The 17,740-nt window shown below is 36.7% G+C and overlaps 1 long non-coding RNA gene across 1 annotated transcript in view; it reads left to right on the forward strand.

The window, feature by feature from the left end:
* Positions 1–506: 506 nt before the first annotated feature.
* LOC139077086 (uncharacterized) overlaps positions 507–17,740 on the forward strand; it is a 33,661-nt gene continuing 16,427 nt past the window's right edge. Inside the window, exon 1 of the long non-coding RNA XR_011529300.1 lies at positions 507–753. This is a non-coding gene — a long non-coding RNA (uncharacterized lncRNA). The remainder of the gene's footprint in view (positions 754–17,740) is intronic.

Raw genomic sequence — 17,740 nt, forward strand, 5'->3', positions numbered from 1 at the left:
TCTTTCACTTCAATCTCTGCAGCATGGTAGATCTATGGCTCTCTCATTTTTCCCATTTACTTTTTTTACCCAATCTTTTCCTGAGGATAATCAATAATAAGATAAAACTGAAGTAAATATATTTATTTGTAAAATGTATTATTTACAATATCAGCTCATAATTCTTAATTAAAAGCAGATTCATGAATATTTTTCTTTGCTTTAGTTGGTTTTCCTTTTGTTGTCTTAATCTTAACTCTGAAAAGTGGCATATAAATGAGCACAGGTACAAAGAGAAAAAAGAGAATTACTTTTTCTTTTCATTGTCATATGTTGTAATGTAACATGCAAAACGGAAGTGAGGTTGAAGCTTAAACTTTCACATTTTATTTTATCTTTTCTTGAAAAACGTATTATTTTATTGGTCTTCTTTATTGTTGTCACTTTTAAGACCTAGTCTATTTGCTGCCATCGAATGCCTTGAACTTGATGCACATCGTTATAAAAATATCAAACAGGTGACCGGCGAGATCTCGTCAAGATGGCGCCGTGAGCAGACGTTGAACTTGCCTCCTCCCACGAGCACAAGCAGGTTACAACAATTTTGGGAAGAATCACCCTGGATTGAAAACTGAAAACTGGATAAAAAGAACCCCCACAATAAGGGACAGTCCTGACGAAAGCAGAAGACGCAGTAACTCCAACAGGAGAGGAAAAAAGCCACCTTTGGGAGGAGCAGAGCTTCTCAGCTGGCCAGGCAGGAGCCACCCTAAGGTACGCAGCCCTCCCTGGAGGAGTGAGGTCCAGAGTGGGGGCAATACTGCTATAACCATGCTTCAGACTCAGCCCAACTGAGACGGGGGTCTTACTGTCTGGCTTTGCTGGCTATTAACTGCAGTGGGGATACCCCCAGAAAAGCTATCAGCCGAAAGCCGAAAAGATCTGGGTCTTAAAGGGCCCACGCACAAACTCACTCATTGCAGCAACCTAAAATCACCAGAGAGAAGGCTGACTGTCCTTTGGTGAAACAAGACTCACCTGGTGGGCCCTGGGGGCATCTTGGCGAGAGGAGGATCCTCTCCCGAGACTGAGATATTGGTAGGGGCCATTGTTCTGAGCTGGTCCAGGCGTGCTGAAAGGGAACCAGTGTGGACCATTGAGGTGCATCCCTTGGGCTGTTAGCCCAGGGGTCTGCCACACCCATTAGAGCACAGATTTAATCCAGTTCAGCCAGGACAGGCAAGCTGCCCTAGGGTCTGGCCCCACCTAACTGCAAGCCCTCAGACTACTTTTCAGCCTGCATTGACTGAGTGCCTTGATCCTCTACAGGCACCCAAGGGTGTCTGCCTCTGTGGGGCAGGGCTTGTGTGAAGACCAGGTGAACTGTGGGGGGCATAGGGGCAGAGGTGGGGGCCTCTGCAGTGTGGTGTTGGGGTATGCTCCAGGGGATTGAGAAGTGTGCACGGACCAGGACTGAGTTGACAGTGTATGTGGTCCAGTGGGGGTGTGAGGCTTATCAGTGGCAGAAGACTTGTGCTTCACAAATAGCCATAAAAAGGATCAGCCCCACCTTCCAAAGCCTGAAACAACTGAGTGCCTCCATGCCAAGGGCTAGCCCCACTCAGCTGCACTCCTAAGAGAACTGACAACAGCCTGTTGGCCTCAGGCCTATCACAACTGTAGCCCCTGAGCCTAGCAACCAGCTACACTGGGTACCAACCCAATTAAGAGGACAATTGCAATAAGAGTGTGCTAATAGGCTTTGTAGCCAACAGTGCTGAGGCCCCACCAAACCGGATTTACAAATAGCTGGCCAGGGAAGGAAAGATCAGACTCCCTGGGTACCTGCAGTGGAAGCAACCCTGTCACAGCAGAGGAACACAAGTGGCCCACAAAGGGGTCACTCCTGGTTCTTATGGTCTGGGGACGAGAGGGAAGCACACTGCTGGACCTCATAAGGCATCTCATACATAAGGCCACTTCTCCAAGATCAGGAGACATAGCTGACTCACCTAGTACAAAGAAAATAGCACAGAGAAAGAGGCATAATGAGGAGGCAAAGGAATACTTTCCAAGCAAGGGAAGACTACAAAACACCAGAAAAAGAACTAAGTGAAACAGAAACTAGTGACCTCTTTGACAAAGAATTCAAACAAAATATAATGAGGATGCTCACAGATATGTGGAGAAGAATGGATGAACACAGTGAGCACATCAGCAAAGAACCGGAAGATATAAAAAAGAACCAATCAGAAATGAAGAATACAATACTTGAAATGAGAAATTCACTAGAGGGACTCAACAGCAGAGAAGAGGAAGCAGAAGAACGGATCAGCGAGCTAGACAAAAGATTAGAGGAAATCATCCAAGCAGAACAGAAAAGAGAAAAAATAATTAGACAGAATGAGAACAGTGTTAGGGAACTCTGGGACAATATCTAGCATGCTAACATTCGGAGCCTAGATTTTTATTTCTAGGAACATAGGGGTCCTAGAAGGAGAAGAGAGAGACAAAGGGGCAGAAAATTTATTTGTCAAAATGATAGAGGAAAGTTTTCCTCACCTGAGGAAGGAAACAGACATCCAAGTTCAGGAAGCACAGAGAGCTCCAAACAAGAGAAGCCCAAAGAGACCCACACCAAGACATATTATAATCAAAATGTCTAAAATTAAAGACAAAGAGAGAATCCTAAAAGCAGCAAGAGAAAGGCCACAAGTGACATATAAAGGGAAGCCCATCAGGCTGTCAGTGGACTTCTCAGTCAAGACCCTACAGGCAATAAGAGAATGGCATGACATATTTGAAGTGCTAAAAGGAAAAAACCTACAACCAAGAATACTCTATCCATCAAGGCTGTCATTCAGAATGGAAGGAGAGATAAAGAGCTTCCCAGACAAGCAAAGATTAAAGGAGTTTATCCCCAAGAAACCAGTTCTACAAGAAGTGCTGAAGGGATTTAAGTGGGAAGGCAATAACCACAGATAGAGATAAAAGAAAAAAATTATAAAAAAAAACCCAAAACAACAACAAGAAAAAACAGGCAATAAAATCACTTGTAAGGTAAAAGTATAGTAAAGGCAGTAGATCAACTACCTGTGAAGATAATATGAAGGTTAAAAGACAAATGTACTAAAATTACCTATTTCAATGATAAGAGGGTAATGGATAGACACACACTAAACAAAAGACTATATATGATGTGAAAAACATATAATGTGGGAGGAAGGGAGTGAAAAAGTAGAGCTGTTAGAAAGAGGTCAAGCTAAAGAGTCTATCTAGTCAATATAGACTGTTATATGCATAGTATATTAAATAGGATCCTCATGGTAACCACAAACCAGAAAGCTATAACAAGCAGGAAAAAAAAGTAAGACAAAAAGAAATCAAACATATTATTAAAGATAGCCATCAAACCACAAGTGAAGAGAGCAAGAGACAAAGAAAGGAACTGAGAAGAACTACTAAAACACCCCCAAAAAAGAAAAAGTGACAAAATGGCAATAAATACATATTTATCAATAGCTACTTTAAATGTCAATGGACTAAATGCTCCAAACAAATGCCATAGGGTGGCCAACTGGATAAAAAAACAAGATCCATGTATATGCTGCATGCAAGAGACACACTTCAGACCTACAGACACTCACAAACTGAAAGTAAAATGATGGAAAAAGATATTCCATGCAAATGGCAAAGAAAAGAAAGCAGGGGTAGCAATACTTATATCAGACAAGATGGGCTTTAAATCAAAAACTGCAATAAGAGACAAAGACGGGCACTACATAATGATTAAAGGAACAATCCAACAAGAAAATATAACACTTGTAAATATCTACACACCGAACATAGGAGCACCTAAATATATAAAGCAATTATTAACAGACATAAGAGGAGAAATAGACAGTAACACAATAATAGTAGGGGACTTTAACACTCCACTTACACCAATGGATAGATCATCCAAACAGAAGATCAATAAGGAAACACTCGCCTTAAAGGACACATTAGACCAGATGGACTTAGTAGATATATACAGAACATTCCATCCAAAATCCACAGAATACACATTCTTTTCAAATGCCCCTGGAACATTCTCCAGGATTGATCACATATTAGGCCACAAAACAAATCTCAATAAATTGAAGAAGATCGAAATAATACCATGCATCTTTTCTGACCACAAAGGTATGAAACTGGAAATCAACTACAGAAAGAAAACAAGAAAAGCCACAAAAATGTGGAGATTGAGCAAAATGCTACTGAACAATGCTTGGGTCAATGAAGAAATCAAAGAAGAAATCAAAAAATTCCTGGAGACAAATGAAAATGAAAACACGACATGCCAAAATCTGTGGGATACAGCAAAAGTGGTTGTACGAGGGAAGTTTACAGCAATTCAGGCCTACTTCAACAAAGAAGAAAAATCTCAAATAGACAATCTAAAAGTGCACCTAAAGGGACTGGAAAAAGAACAACAAACAAAGCCCAAAATCAGCAGAAGGAAGGAAATAATAAAAATCAGAGCAGAAATAAATGAAATAGCAGCTAAAAAAATAATAGAAAAAATTAATGAAACCAAGAGCTGGTTCTTCGAAAAGATAAACAAAATTGACAAACCCTTAGCTAGACTCGCCAAGAAAAAAAGAGAGAAGGCTCAAATAAATAAAATCATAAATGAAAGAGGAGAGATTACAACGGACACCTCAGAAATACAAAAGATAATAAGAGAATACTATGAAAAGCTATACGCCAACAAATTGGATAATCCAGAAGAAATGGATAAATTCCTAGAAACATACAACCGTCCAAAACTGGACCAAGAAGATATAGGAAATTTGAATAGACCGATCACCAGTAAGGAGATGGAAACAACAATTAAAAACCTCCCAAAAAATAAAAGTCCAAGACCAGATGGCTTCCCTGGTGAATTCTACCAAACATTCAAAGAAGACTTACTACCTATCCTTCTCAAACTCTTCCAAAAATTGAAGAGGAGGGGAGGCTTCCTAACTCCTTCTATGAAGCAAACATTATCCTGATACCAAAACCAGACAAGGACAACACAAAAAAAGAAAATTACAGGCCACTATCACTGATGAACATCGATGCAAAAATCCTCAACAAAATTCTAGCAAATCAAATACAACAATACATTAAAAACATCATACATCATGATCAAGTGGGTTTCATTCCTGGGATGCAGGCACGGTTCAACATCCACAAATCTATCAATGTGATACACCACATTAACAAAATGAAGAATAAAAATCACATGATCATCTCAATAGATGCAGAGAAAGCATTTGACAAGATAGAGCATCCATTTATGATAAAAACTGTAAATAAAATGGGTATAGAAGGAAAATACCTCAACATAATAAAGGCCATATATGACAAACCCACAGCAAATATCATTCTCAATGGAGAAAAACTGAAAGCTATCCCTCTAAGAATAGGAACCAGACAAGGATGCCCACTGTCACCACGCTTATTTAACATAGCATTGGAAGTCCTAGCCAGAGCAATCAGGCAAGAAAAAGAAATAAAAAGGATCCACATTGGAAAAGAAGAAGTGAAACTGTCACTCTTTGCTGATGAAATGATTTTATATTTAGACAACCCTAAAGAGTCCACTAAAACACTTTCAGAAATAATAAAGGAATACAGTCAAGTCACAGGATACAAAATCAATGTACAAAAATCGGTTGTGTTTCTATACACTAATAACGAAGTAGCAGAAAGAGAAATTAAGAATACAATCCCATTTACAATTGCAACAAAAAGAATAAAATACCCAGGAATAAACGTAACGAAAGAGGTGAAAGATCTGTACACTGAAAACTATAAGACATTGTTGAAAGAAATCGAAGAAGACACAAAGAAGTGGAAATATATTCTGTGCTCTTGGATTGGGAGAATTAACATTGTTAAAATGTCCATACTTCCTAAAGCAATCTATAGAGTCAACGCAATCCCTATCAAAGTTCCAACAACATTTTTTACAGAAATATAACAAAGAATCCTAAAATTTATATGGAACAACAAAAGACCCCGAATAGCCAAAGGATTCCTGAGAAAAAAGAACAAAGCTGGAGGTATCACACTCCCCGATTTCAAATTATACTACAAAGCCATAGTAACCAAAACAGGATGGTACTGGCACAAAAACAGACACACAGATCAATGGAACAAAATTGAGAGCCCAGAAGTAAACCCACACGTTTATGGACAGCTAATGTTCGACAAGGGAGCCATGAGCATACGATGGAGAAAGGAGAGTCTCTTCAATAAATGGTGTTGGGAAAACTGGAGAGCCACATGCAAAAGAATGAAAGTAGACCATTCCCTTACACCATGCACAAAAATCAACTCAAGATGGATTAAAGACTTGATTATAAGACCCGAAACTATGAGACTTCTAGAAGAAAACATAGGCAGTACGCTCTATGACATTGGTCTGAGCAGCATATTTTTGAAGTCCCATGTCTGACCGGGCAAGGGAAACAAAAGAAAAAATGAACAAATGGGACTACATCAAACTAAAAAGTTTCTGCATAGCAAAGGAAACCATCAACAAAACGAAAAGACAACCTAACAATTGGGAGAAGATATTTGCAAACCACATATCAGATCAGGGGTTAACATCCAAAATATACAGAGAGCTAATAGAACTCAGCAACAAAAAAACCAACAATCCAATTAGAAAATGGGCAAAAGATCTGAACAGAGATTTCTCCAAAGAGGATCTACAGATGGCCAACAGGCATATGAAAAGATGCTCAACGTCATTAGCTATCAGGGAAATGCAAATCAAAACTACAATGAGGTATCATCTCACTCTGGTCAGAATGGCTATAATTAACAAGACAGGAAACAACAAATGTTGGAGAGGGTGTGGAGAGAAGGGGACCCTTGTTCACTGATGGTGGCAGTGCAAACTGGTGCAGCCACTATGGAAAGCAGTTTGGAGTATCCTCAGAAAATTAAGGATAGATCTACCATATGACCCAGCTATTTCACTGCTGGGTATTTATCCAAAGAACTTGAAAACACAAAGGCATAAAGATACTTGCAACCCTGTGTGCATTGTGGCATTATACACAATAGCCAAGACTGGGAAGCAACCTAGGTGCCCATAAAGGGACAAATGGATAAAGAAGATGTGGTATTTATACACAATGGACTACTACTCAGCCATAAGAAATGATGAAATCCGGCCATTTGTGACAACATGGATGGACCTTGAGGGTATTATGCTGAGTGAAATAAATCAGAGGGAGAAAGTCAAATACCATATGATCTCACTCATAAGTAGAAGATAAAAACGACAAAAAGAAAAAAAAAAACACATAGCATTGGAGATTGGACTGGTGATTACCATTGGGGAAGGGAGGAGGGGGGAGGGCAAAAGGGGTGATTAGGGTCACATGTGAGGGGATGCACTATAATTAGTGTTTGGGTGGTGAACATGATATAATGTACACAGAATTCGAAATATGATGTACATCCGAAAAAAATAAAAATTAAAATAAAAATAATTTGTGACTGGGAAGAATAATATCAATATAAAAAAAATGTCAAACAACCTACAAATTGGGAGAAGATATTTTCAAATCGTATATCCAATAAGGCGATAATATCCAAAATATATAAAGAACTCATACATTCAACAATAAGAAAAACAATCCTATTAAAAAATGGGCAGAGGATCTGAACAGATATTTTTCCAGAGAATTCATACAGAAGGCCAACAGCCACATGAAAAGATGTTCAGTATCACTAATTATTAGGAAAATGCAAATCAAAACCACAATCAAATATTACCTCATGCCCATCAGAATGGCTACTATTAAAAAGACAAGAAGGAATAAGTGTTGGAGAGGATGTGGAGCAAAGGGGACCCTCATACACTGCTGGTGGGAATGTAAATTTATGCGGCCACTATGTAAAACAGTATGGAGATTCCTCAAAAAATTAAAGATAGAACTACTATATGGTCTGGCAATTCAGCTTCTTGGTATTTATCCAAAGAACACAAAAACACTAATTAGAAAAGAGATATGCACCCTTATATTCATTGCAGCATTATTCACAATAGCCAAGACTTGGAAACAACCTAAGTGTCTGTTGACAAATGAATGGATAAATAAGATGTAGTGTATATATACATATATATACACATATATACACAATGGAATACTAATCTGCCATAAAAAGATGAAATCATGCCATTTGCAACAACATTGATGGATCTTGAGAGTATTATGCTAAGTAAAATAAGTCAGGCAGAGAAAGACAAACACCATATAATTTCACTCCTGTATGGGAGATACACAACAAACAAACACATAGATACAGAGAACAGATTGGTGGTTACCAGAGGGGAAAGGGGGTGGGAGGACAGCAAAAGGGTAAAGGGTCACATTTGTATAGTGATAGATGGCACCTAGACTTTTGGTAGTGACCATGATATAGACTATACAGAGGTCAAAGTATAATAATGCCCACCTGAAATTCATATAATGTTATAAACCAATGTTACCTCAAAAAAAATGTCAGAAATGTTTGTAAACTGAATATTCTCACATTAAACTATCATTCCACTTTCAATTTTTAAAGGAAATGAAATCTCAATTAATTGCCCAAACTTAAAGGTCAAGAGATTTCACATAAATATCTGGATTTCTTTTCTAAAGTATCTAAACCTACATTGATACAATTGCAAAATTTGCTTAACCTGAATTGTGTATGTTTTCCCCTTAAGTTCAACTGTTTGTCTCTGGTCCATTACTGCCCTCACCCCACGCACCAGTACACACTTTGGTTAACCTAGTATTTCCCTTTACTCATTTACATTGCCTCCTTACCTCTAAGCATTTGACATTGTATCACGTGATAGACTATATAGATAATTGTATTCATCAGCTCTGTCTGCCATATCAAAATACCACAGATCGTGTGGCCTAAACAACAGCAATTTATTTTCTCAAAGTTCTGGAGGCTAGAAGTCCATGATGAAGGTGCTGTCAAATTTAGCTTCTGATGAAGTTTATCCTCCTAGTTTGTAGAAGGGCATCTTCTTATTGTGCCATCTCATAGCTTTTCCTCTGTGTGTTTGTGGAGCAAAAGAGATTTCTGGTGACTCCTCTTCTCTTATAAGGATGCCAGTTCTATCAGGTGAGGGCTCTGCTCTTATGACTTCATTTACCTGAATTACCACAAAAAAGGCCCCATCTCCAAGTGCAGTCACACAGGGATTGGAGCTTCAACATATAAATGTGAGGGAGGGGACACAATTCAGTCCACAAAAATAACGTTATTTACATTCTCTCATATATCATAACAGAGCTGATCCTCACTGACAGGCTTTTTAGCATAGTTTTCCCAGTAATCTCTTTCTTTAATAGTCAGTGTTCACAAGCATTTTTCACCCTAGATTCACTAGCTACCTCTTAGTTCAACAAATCCTTGTTGTATTGTTCTATGCCCAAATACTGTTCTATATGTTAGAAAATCTAGTGAATAAAAAGAAAACAAGTCCTACTCTCAGATATCTTACATTCCAGTAGGGAAGAGAGACACAATGAACAAAACAAATGAGACAGTGTATACCATGTAAAAAGGTAATAATTACTATGGAAAAACAAAGATGGGGAAAGGGATAGAGAATAATGAAGATAGAGTCACAGTGTGTGATTTAAAATAGAGTGGCCAAGTAAATTATCTTTGAAAAGGTTAAATTATGCAGAATTAAAAGAAATGAGAAACTGAGTCAGGTGGATATTTGGAAGAAGAATATTCTAGACAGAAGGAATGGCAGTTGGAAAGGCTGTAAAGTAGGAATATGCTTGGCACATTCAAAGGACAGTGTAGAGTCCAGTGTGGCCGTAATTGAGGGAGCAGCTGAGAGAAAGTGGGAGCGATGTTAGAGAAGTGTCGGGGCCTTATAGGCCACACTGGGTTTGTTTATTTGCTACTAGACTGCCCCAGAAAGACCTGGGAAAAGTGGTCAATGATCCTTGCATGGTCAAAACTATCTTTCCTTTGATAATTTTATTGAAGCAAATTGTGTATTGGTATAAAATTATTTGGTCACACTTTTCTTAAGGATATTTTCAGATATTCTTCCATTGTATTCTATTGTGGATTTGTTTTATGGAAAGTTTGATGATAGTCTGATTGGTTTCCACTTTTGAGTGAAAGTTTATTTTGCCTAGTTTCCCGGAGAATTTTTTCTTTATTTGTGGAATCCACGAACTTTTAAAAAAATTATAGAACACAATGTGCTATTTTAAAAGGTACATTAAAACATTTGTATTTTTATAATTAAAAAATATGTTATTATATTGTTTGAGTTTTCCTCTTTGGGCCTTCCATTGTGCATATATCAGAGATTTTTGGCCATTTTACATATTACTGTTGTCTTCTAATCTTTTTTAACTCTTTATTATATATCATTTTGTTTAATTTCCTCATTCTTATTTTCCGTGTCTCCGCCTCTGTTTGGAGAAATATTGTTCTGCCTGGTGCAACTCATAATTTGACTTTCATTTATGCAATGACTACATTGTTTATCTTTTCTTCTTCTTTTCTAGTTCACATTTGATTCTCTCTTTGCCATGGCTTTCGTTACATGAGCTGTTGCATCTCTGCTTTGTATTCTTTTTTTCTTTTTTTAAATATTGGCACCTGAGCTAACAACTGTTGCCAATCTTCTTTTTTTGTTTTCCTGCTTTTTTTTGTCCCCAAATCACCCCAGTACATAATTGTATATTTCAGTTGTGGGTCCTTCTAGTTGTGGCATGTGGGATGCTGCCTCAACACGGCCTGACGAGTGGTGCCATGTCCACGCCCAGGATCTGAACCCTAGGCCGTGGAAGCAGAGCGCTTGAACTTAACCACTCAGACACGGGGCTGGCCCTCTGCTTTGTATTCTTGCATCTCAGACACAATTGCCTGTACGTGTGTGGAGGAAAGAAGGGTGTTTATTTCTACATTTATGGAGAAATACTTGGCCATGATTTCCTCAGTCTGTCTCTGTGGAATTATTTTTGTAGTGATTGTTTTTGCTCTCGAATGTTTCCATGCATGCATTTTTTTCCTTTCTTTACTTATCTTTTTATAGGTCCTATGCTGCTTCCCTTTTCCAGAAGACTTATTTATAGAATATTTACGTGCGTCTGTAGCAGTATTTGGAAGCTATGCAAGATATTCAGAATCATGTAGGAAATTTCCTAAAGATGAAGAGGTTTGAGTCCAATTTCACCTTTAAAAATTCCACAATCAAGCACATAGAGAGATGTGGGACATTTACAATGAGAAGTACCTGTTATTGCCTCAACCAACAACTGAGATTCAGATCACGTTCTGAAAATATGACTTGGTTGAGATATTACTTATTGAACCCCAGCTCTTCTAGTCTTTAGAGCAAAAATCTTCATTTCCTTCGGGTGCAAATAGATTTTGCTTTGTGCCTCAGCAAATGTTGGTGAATTTTAAGATATATGCCTTAGATTTTGATATCTGTATCCATGGGTCCTTCTCTACTCCTCTTCCTGAATTTACTTCTGCTCTGTTTTTATTGTTTTGGACATTTTTTCTATTTTATGGTTTTGATTTTTCTCCATCAGTTTCTCTGTATGTACTTTTTTTTTTTCTGAGAAAGATTTCTTTCCCCTGAGCTAACGTTTGTGCCAATCTTCCTCCATTTTGTATGTGGGTCACTGCCACAGTATGGCCGCCAATGAGTGTTGTAGGTCCACCCCCGGGAACTGAACCCAGGCCACCAAAGAGGAGTGTGCTGAACTTAACCACTAGGCCTTAGGGCCAGCCCTCATTTTTTTTTTTTTTTGTCAGACATGAAATAGTTTTGCTTGTTTCTTGTCCCCTGTTGCTTTTGGGAGAGATTTTAGAAAAGAACATGAATGTGGAATGCAACTTCTGATCTCAGTTAATTTCTCCATCTTTGGGTGACAGAATTTTGTTCACTAGCAGTTTCTTCTGGACAGGTTCATTATAACAATATTTTCTAAATGTTGTCATTTAAAAATATTTTTATTAGTTGCCTTTATATCATAATAAAAATTTGAAAGGATTTTGAAAGCTTGAACTTTAATTTTTTTTCCCCTGAGGACATGGTAGACCTTGCTCCATACAGTGCGTGTTAGTTCAGTCATGTATCATTTAGGGATATGTTCTAAGAAATGCATTGTTGGGAGATTTCATCATTGTGCAAACATCAGAGAGTGTACTTATGCAAACCTGGATGGTATAGCCTACTACACAGCCTGGCTATATGGTACTAATCTTAAGGGACCACCATTGTTTACGCAGTTCGTCAATGAGTGAAATGTCATTATGTGACACATGACTGTATAGAGATGTTTTCCCTAGATTACTGCTGTCCTATTTAGGAGAATATCTTTTAATAGGTGATGTGCCCATTTTAACCACATTACACTTGATTTCCCCTCCCCAAAAGTTATATGCACAGTCACATGTGGGATAAGTTTAAAAAGCAGAGCTTTAAAGAATTCTTGTCAATAACAATAAAATTCCAAAAGTCAACTTCAGAAGCTATCACATTTTATGCTATATTAGTAACACTAACGGTGTTAAGCATTTATGATCTATGTTTTCCAGGAATTTTGCAATTCTATTATTCAATAAGACAATTAAAAATTAAATTACAAAACATTAAAACTAAGTAAATTATATTAATAACAAAAATTAGTACTCAAAGACCATCGCTTTTGGGTATTTAACTTCATTTATTATTATCTGTGCTCTTGAAGTTGTGTCTATTGTCTACTTTGTGGAAATATTATAACTATTATGTATCTCTTCCCAACTGTGCATTCAGTGGTGTCACATTGGTAGCTTGATCAGTCATGGCAGCACCTTACACCATCAAAAAGATGGCATTTATACCATCAAAATAGACAAAAGGTAAAAGTTAGTGCTTGATTTATTTTGTGTTGTGTAGATTTAAATAAATTATGCAGAAAATGTTAATCATGCAGATTAAAGCTAAAACTATGTTATATGTGTAGCCATTCCATTGTGAATAAGATAGAACACTGAGGAAATAATCTTGTGGTATACAAAAATGGTTATCTGGTTCAGTGAAGAAGTTGCACACATCACTGACAAATGAGCAAAGTTTCTACATACTTAGAGCTGGAGCTGAAAGGGATTTGAGTTTAATCAATATAATTTGTACAATGGTGAGAAATCGATTTACGGTAGATCACATATCAGTTTGAATGGCAATAACTTCATTGGGAAAGGAATTTGTGGATTGAATAGCAATTCCATGTGCCATGATTGACTGCAACTATAGGTTAGCTAAGAAATACTAGTATTCAGCAAAAATCTAGGAGAAGTCTTGTAAGAGTCAATTAGCTATTGAAATTTACAGTAAAGAATATAAAATATTTTATTATTCTTTCTAATAAGCCTTTTTATTAGTATAATTTATAATATATTTATATATGTAAATACATGAATACTTTTTTTCCAGAGAGCCAGTTATAAAATGTTCACCAGCACACCACTGTCTACATTGTAGCAAGATCCCCAGGTAATTTACACTTTGCTAAGCACTGTGGCAATGAGCATCAAATAAAATAACTCCTCCTGCAAATGTCTAAATGCACTTGTTTCCAATTTGCTGCATAGAGGCTAGATGATTCACATGGGAATGTGAACTTGAGACTTGCTTCTTCGAACTTTGAAGAATTTCAGAAAATTCCAAAAGAAAAATAATTTCCCAACTACCTCAATAAATCACACTAATCAACCGAGTGGCCTTTAATTTCTTTCTCCATTCGCTAATCCATCATCCAAATTATGCTTCTTAAGGTCTTTCAAGAAGTGGAGATGGTCCACATTTCATTTAATGATTGCTCCCATTGTTAAGAAAGAGAAAAAGTTTCATAAGAAGTCAATGAATGTATTTATCAAGAAGACTATGCTCCTTACTCAGGGGCTCTGGTTTTCTTAGTTTAGATCAGAAAAGGAAGCGAGATGGTATATTCTCCCAGTCTCACGGGCATTCTATTAGCAAATAACTTTAAGGATTTAAATGAAGGGAACCTGTTAGCCCTTAGGGCCACAAATTAGGACAGGATTAAGACTCGTCTCTTGATTTGTGTGATGTTTATGACATTTCATTTATACTAAAAATAACAAATTGATAAAATAAAAAAGAGATATAAAATGTCTTGATATTTTCTTTAGCTATAAACATCATTTTAAGATTTTACTTTTTTTCCTTTTTCTCCCCAAAGCCCCCAGGTTCCTAGTTGTATATTCTTCGTTGTGGGTCCTTCTAGCTGTGGCATGTGGGACGCTGCCTCAGTGTGGTTTGATGAGTAGTGCCATGTGCGCGACCAGGATTCCAACCAACGTGAGACACTGGGCCGCCTGCAGTGGAGTGCGCGAACTTAACCACTCGGCCACGCGGCCAGCCCCTATAAACGTCATTTTAAATAGAGTCAACATAGTCTAATTTGGCTGGCACCAATTCAAACAAATTATTATACACTTCACCACAAAGCTCCCGCCAAAAAAGACATTTTGAAAACCCAATCAACATAAATGCTTTTGAAAACACATTTACTACAGGACAGTGAAAATCTTTCACACAATAAACATTGACTTAGATGCTAACAGATAAACAGCATCTTCTTTGTTTATTTGTTTGTCTGAGGCTTGCTATATGATGCTAGGCAGTGCTAGGAGCTTTATATATATTTTTGCCCTTTAATTTTTACAAAAAGAGTAAGAATTTGATTACATTTTATATAGGTTTTTAAGGACTTTTAAATAAAAGTTCCTTTCGTAGTAATGTGTTTTGTAGAGTCTTGTCTTGAAGACAAAGTGTATAGATATAGATATGTGAAACATTAACAATGCATATGAGTATCGATGATAAGGGAACTTGTAACTTTACCTTATGCAAACAAAAGAGATTAAGCCCTTATTCTCTGATAATGCCTAATGCAATTTTGACGATACTGAGTAAAATTTTAGTAGGTGGAAAATCGCTGATAATGCGTGCAGGATCTGATGGTAGGAGTTAGATATTTCTACCCAAAGCACTTTGCAATGAAAAGATAAAATCATTGCACAGCATCTTTAAAACGTGTTTTCACAGATTCTGAGAATCAAATAAAAATAATTTCTCTAATTATATATCTAATTAAATATCATCAACATCTGTATTAAACATTATACTACTCCATAATTGACTGATTAATAAATTCCAAATAAAGATAAAAATTTTTCGTGGAGTTCTAAAATTTGAGATTTCCAACCACCTACTCATCTATACTCTCTATCCTTTATCACCATATAGGTACCTACTTTTTAAGTGGACTAAGATCAAAAGTGAAGCATCTTGTGTTATGGGAAATTGCATATTTTACAATTCATTGGGGATACAGTATTAAACAAGAGAAATTCTAACATTTAAACACAGAGATTATGCAGCCAGAAGGAGAAATTAATAGGATTATCAATAAACTTTCTGCCTGCCCACTGTTTAATCTATTTTCAGCTAAGATCTCAGTAAGGAAGTTTCTTTTCTAACCAGAGGATATAACATACAGTGTTTATCATTGGTGAAACCATGTGGAGCAGAAAAACTTTTAACTATCCAGCTTAGAACAGGAAGCCAGACCAGGTCTAAAAAACACAATCTAAGAGAGAAGCTACTTAGAGAGCAATAGCTAATATCTAAGAGAAGCAATTTTATAAAGCCCATTGGAAGGAAAGCAAAATCATCTCAAACAAATACAGATAGTGATCCTTTTTATTTAAAAACCGAAATATAACCAATCACAGAAATACGTAGAGACATTACTCTGTAATTTTCATAACACTGGAAAATTAGATTGTGGGAGAGACAAACATGAGTTTAAAAACTTCATTGAAGGTAGGGTTGAAAATCATCATAACTTGGGCAATACAAGGAGAGGAAAATTTCAAACCTAGCTGAAGCCTGACATTGTTGTGGCTAAGTGTTTTTACCACTTCCTTAGTATGAAGTAACCATATGTATAAAATGAAATATATTTCTATAACTTTTATAGTCTGTTTTAATAAAATTTACCTCTATCTAACTCTCATTCTATGCTTTGAGTTTGGTCATCCACAAGGAATGTCTTCATCCTTCTTAAAAAAGCATGTGTTGTTTCAATAGGTCATAATTCTGGATGCAGGAAAGGAAAAACAATTAGGTAAACAGAGCATTTCAGAGAATATTGCTTTTATAAAAGCTATTTTTTGTTAGGATTTGATATAGTATATGTAATTTTGGTGAATCAATGTGTTTCACTTTTCACCTTTTATATGTAGATACTTAAGGGGTACGTATTCTACAAATTCATTTTAAAATAATAAGAAAAAAATGTAAAAGCACGCAAACAGTGTGAACTCAAAATACACACTGTTAAAACACAAACACAAGGAAATACCTGGCAAAATCATTGCATTCCTAATTGTAAAGCATTTTTTTAAACATCGAATACATCTTCTTTTCATATAACTGAGGCACAGTGTATTTGAATATCCTTTTAAGTTGTGTATTTTTTAAAACTTGAAGCGTAGCTCACTATTTACTTACATTTAAATGATCAGCGTTGATATTCTGGTGGCTGCTGAATATCAAGGTGAGGTAGAAGACAAAATTCCATCAACTAAGGTTTTGAAAATATGAAGTATTTTATTGTTGAGGATAAGAGGAGACTAATATTTCTAAATTCTCCACTCCTCTCTTTATATTGTTAGGAAGCTATGTTGATCACATTTTCCACTTTTGTTTAATCTCCATTAATCTTTCTACATAAAGACATTTAAAACTGCTGAATTGAAATGCCTGAATTTATATTTCATCCAGTAGCTTTATTAAAATTTCAAGATAGAAAGTCTCACTTTGCAAGGAGGAAAGATGTTGGTTGAAAAAGGCAGGATGACATTCCAAGAAGGGACTTTACAAGGGAGCATATTTAAACCTCCTTGAAATTGACAATGTCAGCACTCTCAAAATTGAAGCATTTCTTAGGCTATCTATGTTCACTTTAAGCAAGATTGCAAGTTTGAAGGATAAAAGCAAAATATCAGTCCAGGAATATACTAGGAGAAATGCTACCATGTGAGAAAGAATATTCATGTTAACATGACTAGTACATTTTCTGCCAATGGGAAAATGTACGTAGGGTTCCAGCACATAATATAGAAGTTGCTGTTTTAAGAAATCTGAATAAGGGGGCCAGCCCGGGGGCATAGTGGTTAAGTCTGTGTACTCCACTTCAGCAGCCAAGTTCGGATCCCTGGGGTAGACCTACACATCACTCATCAAGGCATGCTGTGCTGTGTCCCACATACAAAACAGAGGAAGATTGGCACAGATACCAGCTCAGCGACAATTTTCCTCAAGCAAAAACAGAATGATTAGCAACGGATGTTCTCTCAGGGCCAATATTCCTCACCAAAAAAAAGAAAGGAAGGAAGAAACAAATCTGAATAAGAATCCATGTACTCTGATGAATAAGTTCTACAGCTCTGCTGTACACCTAAATAGTATAGCATTGTGCTCTTCAAAATTTAGGAGGGTAGACTTCATGTTAAGTGTTCTTACAACCAAAAAAAAGGACACGAGGAAATTCTGGGAGCTGTTGGATATGTCCATCACATTATGGCGATGGTATCACAGGTGTTTGCAAATCTCCAAACTCATCATATTGTATCATCAAAT

Source organism: Equus przewalskii, chromosome 18 (genome assembly GCF_037783145.1).
Source record: "Equus przewalskii isolate Varuska chromosome 18, EquPr2, whole genome shotgun sequence".
NCBI classification, from domain to species: Eukaryota; Metazoa; Chordata; class Mammalia; order Perissodactyla; family Equidae; genus Equus; species Equus przewalskii.